The sequence below is a fragment of the Epinephelus moara genome, chromosome 20, assembly GCF_006386435.1.
Source record: "Epinephelus moara isolate mb chromosome 20, YSFRI_EMoa_1.0, whole genome shotgun sequence".
In the NCBI taxonomy this organism is placed as follows: domain Eukaryota; kingdom Metazoa; phylum Chordata; class Actinopteri; order Perciformes; family Serranidae; genus Epinephelus; species Epinephelus moara.
In genome coordinates this window covers 29,257,177-29,269,332 of record NC_065525.1, presented here as the reverse complement: position 1 = coordinate 29,269,332, position 12,156 = coordinate 29,257,177, and the positions used below count along the sequence as shown (strand labels likewise).

The window sequence follows — 12,156 nt, the reverse complement described above, 5'->3', positions numbered from 1 at the left end:
CAGCCCCTCGGCGACGACAGCATCAGAAAAACACTGTCTTTTTTAACATTTAACAGCTTTATTCAGTGATTTTAACCGGATTAAATCGCCAGGTCTGTTTGTTTTTGGAGAGAAACAGACCTCTGCAGATAGTTCAGCTCCTTGTAAAAACATCCTTAATGTCTGGATCTTAAGTTATCAAACAAAAAAATGTAGCGACTACTATCAATGAAAAAAAACATTAAGAAGCTGAGCAGGCTCGTAACTGTGACTCTAAATGCTGAATTCCAAAGATGCCTTTTATGGTGATTTATCAAACAAACAACTGAGATAACTGAAGCAAAAAGAGATTAAATGAAATATTATTCCTTGTGATATTACGTGATGTGATTACGGTCAACAGAAAATATCAGAGCCAAAAACTCACCCTCTTTGTCTAAAAATCACCATGTCAGTGAATGAACAGGTAAAACAATGTGAAACCACACCCACCCCTGTGCCAAACAAATAATAAACAGAGGTTAAATACAAATTCTGGCTCCTACAAAAAAGGTTAGCACATATTAGCATGTGGTGGACAAGCTACCCGTCTCTAACCTGACGGAAAGCGTCGCAGAAACTGATTTGTATATGAAACCGCTTTTCTTAGTATTTTTTTACTGGTTTATTCACCTTGGGTCACATTTATAAAAATTGCGTACAAACAAAACGAGGCCTGAAAGAGGCCTACACCACTTTCCACTCAGAAAATGTGATCTATAACAACAGACTTAATGGGAGAAACTTTGACCCATGCTTACAAACATTTTGGAGATGGGAAGTTGGCGATGCAGATGGTGAGGTGAAAGCCTGATTGTTGAAACTGTTAATAATTTCGCTCCCGGTAAAAACCTACTGAACAATGAACACTGAAGGAATGACAAGTTTCAGCTGGTTTTAATCTGCAATCCTCACCGTTAGATGCCACAAAATCCCCCTAAATCTTGCACACTGTTTCTTTAACAATCATCTACCTTACACAAAGGCCCATCTACATCAGCCTCAGACTTATAAATGCATATTTTACCCTGGCGCAGCATTAACTTTTTCTCTGCATTCCTCCATAAACACCCATAATGAGAGAGGTTGTTCTTTTATCAGATGTAGAGTAGAAAAGCACTGGTCTAAAACAGAAAGTGAGACATTTAGATTGCCTCCACGAACCACCCAGGCACTTGAGCGCTGACCGACAAGTATGTCATTGTGTTGCATTCCTTCCATACATCACCACTTATTTCTAACTGCCACTCATTAACCACGCTTTACCTGCCTCGTCAGACTGACAACAGCCCCGGACCTGAGGGGGTCGCACAACCCTTGACCCCAATAATCATCCAGTTGCATGCCATTTTTTTAAAAAAAACTTTCACAGTGACATCACCCCATTGAGTCTAAAGAGACATTTCAAGGAATAAAAGGTCATATGATATTACAGGTTGCTCTGCCGGTGGCTAACTAATTTCTCATAAACATTTAATACCATGTAAAAGCTTTATAGTGTGGAGTAGAAAGCCACAGATGGGACAGGCTGATGAGTGACGATGAGTCATTGAGAATATGCATCATACCTGTGAATACATGAGGTCAGGAGTGAATACGGCCTGTCGTATGACTCATCCTCTCATATATGTGAGCCTGTATACGTTAAAGGAGAAGAAGGGGGGTCATGAGCATTCCCTGTCTTTTCCCTAAAGGCATCCCGGATCAGGACATTCCTTGAATACTGCTCCCCTCGTCACAGTGACGGCCTCCTCTCTTTAAAGAGGGACAGGGTTCATGTCTGTGTGTTTTTAGATTTGCATGGGTTATTTCGGTTGTCTCCAGATGATCCGCCGGGGCAAGGGGTGATGCACCTTGAGCTGTTCCCTTTGTACGTCCCTCGCATGTTTCTCGATCCTCAACTCCCAGGAGCCACCGTGGAAAAATGCTGCAGAGGAAGGATGTCTAATCTCAGCCAGTCTGTGTGTATTCCCCTGGCAGGATGAAAGCAATGCTCATGACAAACAAATTCCTCTTCTCTCTTTGACTCCAGCTGTTTGTTGTTTTCCTCTGTTACACAACTCGAATTCTACTGAGACAAATCATTAAAGGAAGAGTGTGACATTTTTGGGAAAATATTTGCTTTCTCACTCAAAAGTTAGATCAGACCATGTCTGTATGGTAAATGTGAAGCTAGAGCCAGCAGCCAGTTAGCTTAGCTTAAAGATTGGAAACAGGGCGAAATAGTTACGCTATGAGGCAAAATTTGCAATGCTGTGTCACAAAGACCTAACAGAATCGATCTAGTTGTGAGTCTCCTGATGTTATCAAGAATTAGACATGGAGAACAAACTCGATTTTGCTGTCTGTGGGCACCTGGATCTCCATTAGTCAACATCACTACTGTACAGAGACAGAAGTGACGGGGAGAGGGCTTTAAAGAAAGTGAATCAAGCCATAGAAATACATGGTAAGTTCTCAAAATATGTATTTGTGACTTGTGTAAGCTATTTGTTGAGCTGTTTCTCAACAAAATGCTCTGAGTATTTCATTTTGGTCTTTGTAGTGAAAAGTAGACAACGGAAGAAGCTGTAATGCGTTGCCTTAGACGATATAAAAAATAATGAAGTGTGTTGCCGTCTTGGTTCACACTGGTTCAGAGAGCCAAGCATCCATGTTGACTATGTTCACATCACTTAATTCCAGCTATCACTCGTACTTTACGGCAAATCATGTTAGCCGTTAGCTGCCTACCCCAGTTAATTAGCACAATCGTTAGCATAACCGATAAGGGCAAATATTCACCACTTGCTAAAATCTCCTAAAAAAAACACTCTGGGCCATATTTGTATGAGTAATGCAATGTGAAAATCTGTGGAATACACCTCTCTGATCAACATGTTGCATACAGGTTTTCCATAGTTACAGAAAACCTGGAAAAGTCACATTTTCCAGGCCTGGAAAAGTCATGGAATTAGGAAAAAGTAATTGAAAGTTTTGGAAAAGTCATGGAATTTTGCTGTGTGTTATGAAATTGTTACAGTAATCTTCTATGGATAATCTTCCACGTAATGTAAAGTTAGCTAGTGTAAATTTATTTTCTGTAGCTGGTGACGTAACGTAGCTCTAATATGTGTCGATGTGTGGAAACATTTGTTCACTATCTTGTATGTTTCTCCATTTTCTCCCAGCCATCTGTCTCTACCTTTATGGACGCCTGCTTGCTGAAATAATGTTTAAATAGAGTTTGAATCTGATATGTTATGGGCAAGAAGAAAAATTATTATGGGTCCTTGAAAAGTCAAGCCCCGAGGAACAGGCTTTGATGCCAATTTGACAAAGCGGCCGAAGCGTAGAATTACCACTTCCAGGTCTGTCACTTGATGCCATGAGGCCCAAAAAGCCTTTTTCCCCATAGACTTACAATGTGAAAGAGATGTCTGTAAATGAGGGGATACTTTTTTTTTTGAGAGTCACAGCCCCTGGGAAATGATTCGTTTCAAAATCAGAATTTGATCCCATGGTCTGATAACATTTCTGAAGTCTAGAAAAATGGGCTAAACTAGAATAAAGGTGCACTGGCAGCAGAAGTGTCAGATGTGTCACTAAGCAACTGTCATAGGAATGAACGAGGCCCCTCCAATGCTCTATTGAGTTTTCTTTGTACATCCATGGGCAGTGATTTCCAGGAGTCACATCGTCACTGTGAGGTTGTTAGGAAACCAGCTGAGTCCTGCACACCCCATGCAAAATCCCAATTTGTTGTTTCTACACTTCGGTTTTGGGTGAATTAAACAAACGAAATTCATAATGTGTTAATTAGTGAGCTTTAGAGGTGCTGGTAGGTGGGTTTAGTTACATTTGGACAGAGCCAGGATAACTGTCTCTAGTCTTTATGCTAAGCTAAAATAACAGGCTGCTAGCTGTAGCTTCATTCTTACATAACAACCATGAGGGTGGTATTAGCTTTTTCATCTAAGTCTTGGCACAAAAGCGAATAAATGTATTTCCCAAAATGTCAAACTATTCTTTTAAGAGAAAACACTCTTCTCTTACTTAAAAACCATAGACTAAGTGTTGTTGTATGATTAAACAACTGCAGGCTCATGTTTCTGTGTGAGAATACTGCAGATAAGTGCAGTTATAAATAATGTCAGCATTACAGTACAGTCAGAGGGGTTAGTTCATTAACACATGAAATATATTGGGATGAAATACTCCTCTCATGTTAAACGGCTGCTACAGTCTGCTGCTGGACCCCCACAGTGGTGCTGGTGTGGGCTCGTCATCTAATGGCCCAATAAGATGACAGACGCGGGGCCGTTCCACTGCCGCTGGTAAGCTTTATTTCCAGACTGTAAAAGGATATGGTTCCCTCCCCCCCTCATGCTGCCATGTCACCTAGTACCTTCAACTCACTGAACCGTCTCAACCCTTGCAAGTAATCTGTCTACTCTCCTGTAAAAGCCAGACAAAAAGCCAGACATGCTCCAGGCGAGGAGAGTAGGTGCCTTGCCCACAGGCTAAAGGCATTAAACACCTTCTGCCGCTGGTTCCCTCGCTCTTCACCTCCATTTTTATGACGTTTATCGTGGCTATCTGTCTGCTCATTCCTAGCCATAACATCCCCCTCACCCACGCTTTATCAGACGGTTTAATCTGGAATGACAGAAAAATTAAACAGGGTCTGCGTTATGTAAATACTAGTCCTGGAATGCAGCTCTTCCCATGATGTAACTCATTTGGCATTAACACTATTCATGTTATGCTGTGACAGTATTAAGACTCTTGATTCTACTTAGCACAACGAAGGCTTCCGCTACCTCTCCACACACTCCTCACCCCCCCCCCCCCCCCCTCAGCCCTCTCCATCCAGACACTTCTGGAAGTTTATACTCTATATTTTAAGTCACCTTTTGACACGCTCTCTTATTGCACAGGAAAGACTCAACAGATGACCGAGCACAAGCCTGGTTTTTAGTGGACACAGAAACAGAGGAAACTGTGGGAGTTTCACCTTCATAAAAGCCAGGCAGGCGGATGTGTCCCAGTTTTATTTTTTAGTGTTATGGGAGGGGAACGGAAAGCCCACAGAGGGCTGAGTGTACCTGTGTCATGTCATCTGCCACATGGCGTGAATAAAAACCCCAACATACAGTATGGTGAACAGTGGGAGAGGAAACAGTGACGTGTTTTAACTTTGTACATACCACAGGTGTGAGTTCTTCTTCTGTGTATCTGACAGGTGATCAGTGAAACAGCAGACTAGCAGCCAAACAGGCAGATATTACTGATATGGTCAAAGCTCCAGCAACACTACACATTTTTCTTGAATTTTGACCCCTATAGATCTCGTGCCCTTTTCCGCGCTTCTTGGAAGTAGGTGAAGTTGTGCCAGAAACATGTTTACACATGCAACGCAACATAAATGGCACTTTAAAGGTCCCATATAATGCCGATTTTTAGGTTCATACTTGTGTTGTGGGTTTCTACTAGAATGGACAGAGTTTCCTGTTTATAGGGCTGGCCTCGCCTCTACGGTCCAGCCAAAATATAAGATAAAATAAAATAAAATAACTTTTGCATACTCTCTGTCTGACTATACCACCACTCAGCCTCTGAAATGCTCTGTTTTAGCACCTGTTTCTTTAAGCCCCCTCTTGAAGGAGCCCAGTCTACTCTGATTGGTCAGTGTTTCCAGGTCCACGTCTGCACTCTCAATGTTTCTGCGCTGTCATTGCAACAGGGGAATGACTGTCATGGCACTGTAGTGGCACCCTCTATCTTTGTAGACCATTAAACTGGACTTGCATAACTCGGCAACAGCTACAACATGTTACTGTCAGCTGATGTCCTTCATATACACTGCTAAAAATTCCTGCAGGACATACATGTTTATTTTTGACGTTTGAAGCGGTCTGTGTAGTAAAGTTGTGACATCACAACTTAACAGAAGTCCTGACGGCTCATTTGAAGGCACATTTTGTGAATATGGACTGTGTGCATTTCTCTGTGAGCATTTTGATACTTTGACAGTGTTCATATATCACCTACACCTGCTTTATATTTTTAAGAAAGGAAATACGACTTTTTACAATATGGGACCTTTTACACTCAAATTACATTCTTGTTTTGCACTTTTTAATACATTTGACAGTAATGATATGCAGAGACAGGAAAGAGTTTGAAGTAATTGTACCCACACACAGATGTTGAGTGTTGACCTCTGCTGGGGTACGGCAACACCACATGGACAAACCACAGACAGAACTGCAGTACACTGTAATACTAGAGACAGTAATAGTAACACTGGGAATTTGTTCAGTATGTTTGTGACTGTCAGGGGTGTAAATATAGACAGTGCAGGCAGTGTGACTGCACTGGGGCCCCTGGGGCAGAGGGGCCTGTAGAGAGAGCAGGCCCTTGCAAGAGATTCAGGTTGCCACCGTGGAAATATACCTGTTTAAAGATAAATGATTTTAAAAAAAAGAATATTATTAATGTTAAAGCAGTCTGCTATATATGTCCTCAAAAAGGCAAAGCCATCTGTGTCATGGTTGTCTTTTTATATATATATTTTTTTAAATAGTCACTAGCTATCTAAAACAAACACGCTTTTTCTATCCAATCTATAAAGTCTATGAGTAAAACTATTACATTGCTTACTTTTTTGATATTATTTTCAGCTATGTTATGTGTGTTGATGTTGTCCAATGTCAAGTCTCTATTTGTGTCAAGACAATACATGCACAATAGCGAGCACTGTGGCCCGTCGTAACTTTCCTTACACCACTGGTGATGCTGATACATTTGCCACCGATTATTTCGGGTGGTCAGGGGTGGTTGCCTTTCGTAGCCTAGCAGCCTAGCAGCAGCAGAAATTGTTGTTTTTGTTTGTTTATTTACTTATGTATTTTTTTTTTGTATTTGCTTGCTATCATTTGTATCATCACTCATACTATTGGTGGAGAGCACCCCCCATGTTTACCATCAGTCGTAACTGTATGTAGCTTTACAATTCATCATTGTTTTATGTCTGAATGTTGTGTTCTCATTCACATCCTCTGCTGGGGACAGTTAAGTTGTAGCTATTGTAGTCCTAAAGCGGAAGCTCTTCTTACAGCCTGAAAACACACAGATCAGTTTGGTAAAATACATTTGTACTTGCTATTTGGGGACTTTTAAAATATGAATGTGGCCGTAGTGCTCCACAGTGACAGCTCACTTGACATTCATTGGCGCGCACAGTTCTGTCATTTCCTGTCAGCACTAAAGTGTAAAGTAAATAAATCCATTGCACGCTAACCTCCAAAACAATGCACTATAAAAAATTACTGCTAAGTGTATGCTTTATAGTATTGGCATGCAGAATGGAAACGGGACAGAGTGATGTGGTTGGCAGAGCGTCAGAGCGTTATGAGTGATTGGTCTTCACTGTGCAGGGCTCATTGGAAAATGTCCATGTAACAGTGCCAGTTGTATATGGTGCATAGCAAAACACTGAGGGTGTAAGTCTCTCCAAAGGCCTCATGGGTCACACAGGATGGTCCATGAGGATGTGTTGGACATGGTGACCTTGGAAAGCAGATTGAAGACTGCTGGCAGTTGTTAATCATGAGGATGCCTGTTGGCTGCTCGGAGTAAAAACTCTGCTGAGAGAAAATAGCTCCATTACTTAGAGAAAATTGCACCTGCTGTGTCATTTAGTCGTAGTATTTACTGCTTCCAAACACACTTTAATGAAGACGAAGACGCCGTAAAACATTTGAAAGTTGGTGCTAGATTGAAGATAACCATAATGTTTGTGCTGTGAAGCCGTCCATTAGTGGTTGTGATTGACGGTGACACGTCTTGAAGATCCACCCTGCAGGTTTTTTACCTCAGGCGAGTGAGGTTAAGTAGCTCCCAGTGGGTTCTCCGTTGAGCGGCAGACAGGATGATAATCTCTGTAAGGGATGGAGAAGATTCAAGTCTGCCTGTGCTATGAGAGGAATGTCTGCTGCCTCACTAAGCGTGACCTTCCTCCAGGCTCCGTGTCTGTCCCCATGTTGTTGTAATGTACTGTATGTTGGGTAACAAGCTGCCTTCCTGTCTGACAGGTCAGGATGAGATTAATACATCTTTATTTTGGGTAAATGGAGATGTACAGAGGGCAGCCCGACAGCAAACACTGCTGTTTATCATTACAAGACTTTAATAAACTTCGCTGAAAGCAATTATCATAGTCACTTTGCTGCTCATCTGATTCATTGATTTTTGGGTCACATCTCAGTGACCCTCTCCCAGCGGTACATAGCACTATCAAATTGTAAAAATACTACAAGTAAAGTACACCAACACACAAGTGTTAACAACAAATATACACCCATCAGCCACAACATGAAGACCACTGACAGGTGAAGTAGCTGCTGGCACTCATGTGGACTACCCACCCAAATACTGTTGCAAACCAGATCCCCCTCGTCGCAGAGGCACTCCCAATGGCAGTGGCCTCCCCCAGCGACAGTGTGCTATGCCTCACCACAAAAACTGTTCAGGAATGGTCTGAGGAATGTTGCAATGAGCTCAAGGCATCAAGCTGGCCTCCGAATTCCCTACATCCCAATCCGTTTGAGCATCTGTGGGGCGTGTCAGTACCCAAGAACCAAGCCCGATCAGCAGTGGGGCTTCCTTCCTTGGATTAGACTTGGCTGAGGTTGGTTGAGGCCACTGGTCAAGGTCACCACCCCTGGAGATGTCCTGTGGTGTCATCAGGAACTTCTAGGTGTTGGTGGCAGATCATTTGAGTCCTGCGGCTTATGAGGTGAGGTAGCAGATTGGGATCAGGGGAATTTTCAGGCCAGGTCAATGCCTTCTCCTGGTCATTCATGAGCAGGTTTTGTAGTGTGGTGTGGTGCATTGTCCTGCTGGAGAGGTGTGCCAGGACCAAGGGTTTCCCAACAACACTTTGCACTGTAACAAGATGATCAGCGTTATTTACTTCACCTGTCAGTGGCTTTAATGTTGTAGCTGTTCAGTGTATACATGAAGTATCAAAACTCCAATACATCCAGACCTCCGCTGCCGTCTGCTCACCCATTCCAGCTCAAGCAGTCACATCACCCCTGTCCTCCAGAACCTCTACTGTCTCCTGGTCCCACAACGCATCCAATTCAAAGTCCTTCTCTTCACTTATAAAACCCTCCATAACCTTACCCCCTCCTACCTCACTGACCTGCTCCACCGCCACACTCCTTTCTGCAGTCACTGATGCCAACCTCCTGACTCCACCACTCAGGACCAAGAACCAAACCTGGGGTGACAGAGCCTTCTCTATAGCTTTATAAAATGATGCATTGTCTGCAAATTAACAAGCAACTTAAACTGTTAAATAAAAGTCCTGGAGTAAAAGAAATACACTAGAGTACAACATAAAATAGTAAAGCATCGTGCCTGTGCTGTCAGAAGACACTGGTGATTTTTCTGTCACTGATCCCAGTATCTTATCAGACTGTACATTCCCTCTCTTATGAATATACAATGGGTTTCGTGATCCTGACTACGGGCTAATTCTGCAGGTGGCATATCGCTTGCTCAACGCTTGCATCTAACAATGTGTAGAACTGCAGTTTGTTTCGGTTTATGAATTCGGGAGAATCATGACCCACCTATCAGCAGTCACATTACGGGCAGGCTATGACGGCTGATCTGTCAGCGTGGCAAAAACATAAGAGGATTGTGATACAACACCTGGAAAATCCTTATTACACACAATCAGCTGGTAAACCCCTTCACATCCTGATACTCAAACTCTAGACAAGATACTGATGAAAGCACACAGTACCTATTAAGTGAATTTCAAAACAGGACATTATGTGACCTGACCCCAAATCTGACTTTTCTGAAGGAAGTAATTTTATCTCTTTGCACGGTATTCAAGGAATATGTTTAATTTCTTTAAATGGGATGATATTGCCACCTAGTGGTTAAAGTTGGATCTAGTTTGAAAGAAGGGTGGTTTAGATTTTAAAATGACAATATTAAGGAACAATCAGAGGACAGAAATGGTGTTATTTTTTTATACAGAGAAATACAAGTCATCCTTAAGCTCCTCAGTGCTTGTGTGTTTCCACATATTGTCTTGGGGCAATAATAAACCTGTGATGATTTTTGTCTCATGTCTCCAATTACAAATAAAGTCAATATTTAGAGATATATTAAGCAGATATGATGACTTGTTTTGTGTCTCCTTGTAGTTGTTTTGTGTTTGTTTTGTCTTACTGAGGTTATTTTGAGTGTCTTCAAGGTAATTTTATGTCTCTTTGCGATCATTCTGTGTCTCCTTGTGGTTGTTTTGTGTCTGTTTGTAGTTGTCTGGGTGTCCTTAAGGTAATTTTTTGTCTTAATGAGGTAATTTTGTGTGTCTTAAAGGTAATTTTATGTCCAATATTGGTCGTCTTGTGTCTCTTTGTGATTGTTTTCTATCTTGTTGTGGTTGTTTTGCCTGTTTTATTATTATTTTGTGTACCTTTGCAGTTCTTCGTACCTCTTTGCCTCTCCCCTTGTTGTCATTTTGAGTGTCTTCCTGGTCATTAAGTGCTAATTCGAGTGACATTGTGCACCTGATTCCAGGGAGCCCCTGACACTCTAAGCCCTTGGGCCTGTCCCTGGTTGGCCTGTCCAGCAGTAATCCACGCCTAGCTATGACTTTATCTGGTATAATGAGATCCTCAGTAAAGTGTTTCTTTAACTGCATTGCTCGGATTAATCATAAAAGCTGTATTTAACTACTGTAGTGAGCCTGTTTTCCAGAAATGCCCCATGTGTCTTGTTCATATATATGAGCCATTTATAGACAAATATGCATCTTTGAACTCTACAGAGATGACCATGATTAATATCCATGCACAGCAGCTATCAGATGCAGACACGGCAAAGTGTCCTCTGCTCTGCAAAGATGAGTCCTCCACAAACTAATAACTGTACTGTTTCCTGTTGTTCAGTGCACTGTATGGCAGTGATGGTAAGAGGAGTTAAACTGACGCCTTCCTAAATGTGCGCTGTGGAGACCACTTATGCAATTATTGCTTTTAAAACAACCCTTGACTGATTGATTATTACAGTTATGTTGTTTATTACAGTCACCATAACTCCCAAATTATGTTATTAGGCATCAATGGTGTATGGTTCTTAGGTTGGGCCTCAGTATGTGCTGATCCTCTGTTGGTTTGCATCACAGCAACAGGAGAGCAAAACCTGTCTTGTGTGATGAGAAGGTCGATGGTTCGATCCCCCGACCAGCAGGAAACACAACTGGCAAAAGGGAAAAAGAGAACCATCCATGATAACACCTGAGGTGCAGCTTGAACAAGCCCATGAATCCCCAACTTCTCCTTAGTGCAACAGGTTTCATGACATCTACCTTGCACGCTTCATCCATCACACCTGCTGTGTGTCTGTGTAACTACAGGGAAGCAAAGGTGACGTACGTTTAACGTTTCTGCGTATAGTTTCCCCATCTTTAACTATGTATTTATTACTTTTTAAAAAAGTAAGGGTGGGTGAAATGTGCCATCTAGTGTGTATTTCAAACACCTTTTTCTTTATTTTTGTGGGAAAAGAAGCGGCGGGCAGTTTTTTTTGTTAACCGTAAACAGAAACTTAAGGTAACTTAGCTAACGTTAATTAACAGGTATGCTAGCGTAGCGTTGGCCTTCGCGTTCACTTGAGCTACAAACACCAACGGCTAACTTTAGCTTAGTCTGTTTTTCACTGGACTTAGACCAATTTGAGGGTTTTGTTTGAACCTAAAGCAACAGACAGTGAGTTTCAACAGAGTTTCCGTCGACGCAGTGCGAACTTTACTTTCAATGAAAGCTAAATCACTTAAACGTTAGCTAGCTAGCGAGCTAACATTCGCTGATTGAGGTGAGCGTGCGACCGCACTTTCGTCATGTTAGCAGTTAGCTTTTTTTTTTTTTTTAGCTCTGTTAAGAAGCTAACGTTATTAGGTTAAAGATTATTTGACAATATGGTAAAATATCAGTGTTTGCGCTTTAAATTCAGTGCCCTCTCGATAACATACAGCGTCCCTTCGATAGCTCAGTTGGTAGAGCGGAGGACTGTAGTGGCATGACAGCTGAAATCCTTAGGTCGCTGGTTCGAATCCGGCTCGAAGGA

At 42.0% G+C, this 12,156-nt stretch overlaps 1 non-coding gene across 1 annotated transcript; it reads left to right on the top strand.

The window, feature by feature from the left end:
• The first annotated feature begins 12,067 nt into the window (after positions 1-12,067).
• Positions 12,068-12,156, top strand: trnay-gua (transfer RNA tyrosine (anticodon GUA)). The gene is given in 2 exon segments: positions 12,068-12,104; positions 12,121-12,156. It is a non-coding gene; the product is annotated as a tRNA-Tyr (tRNA).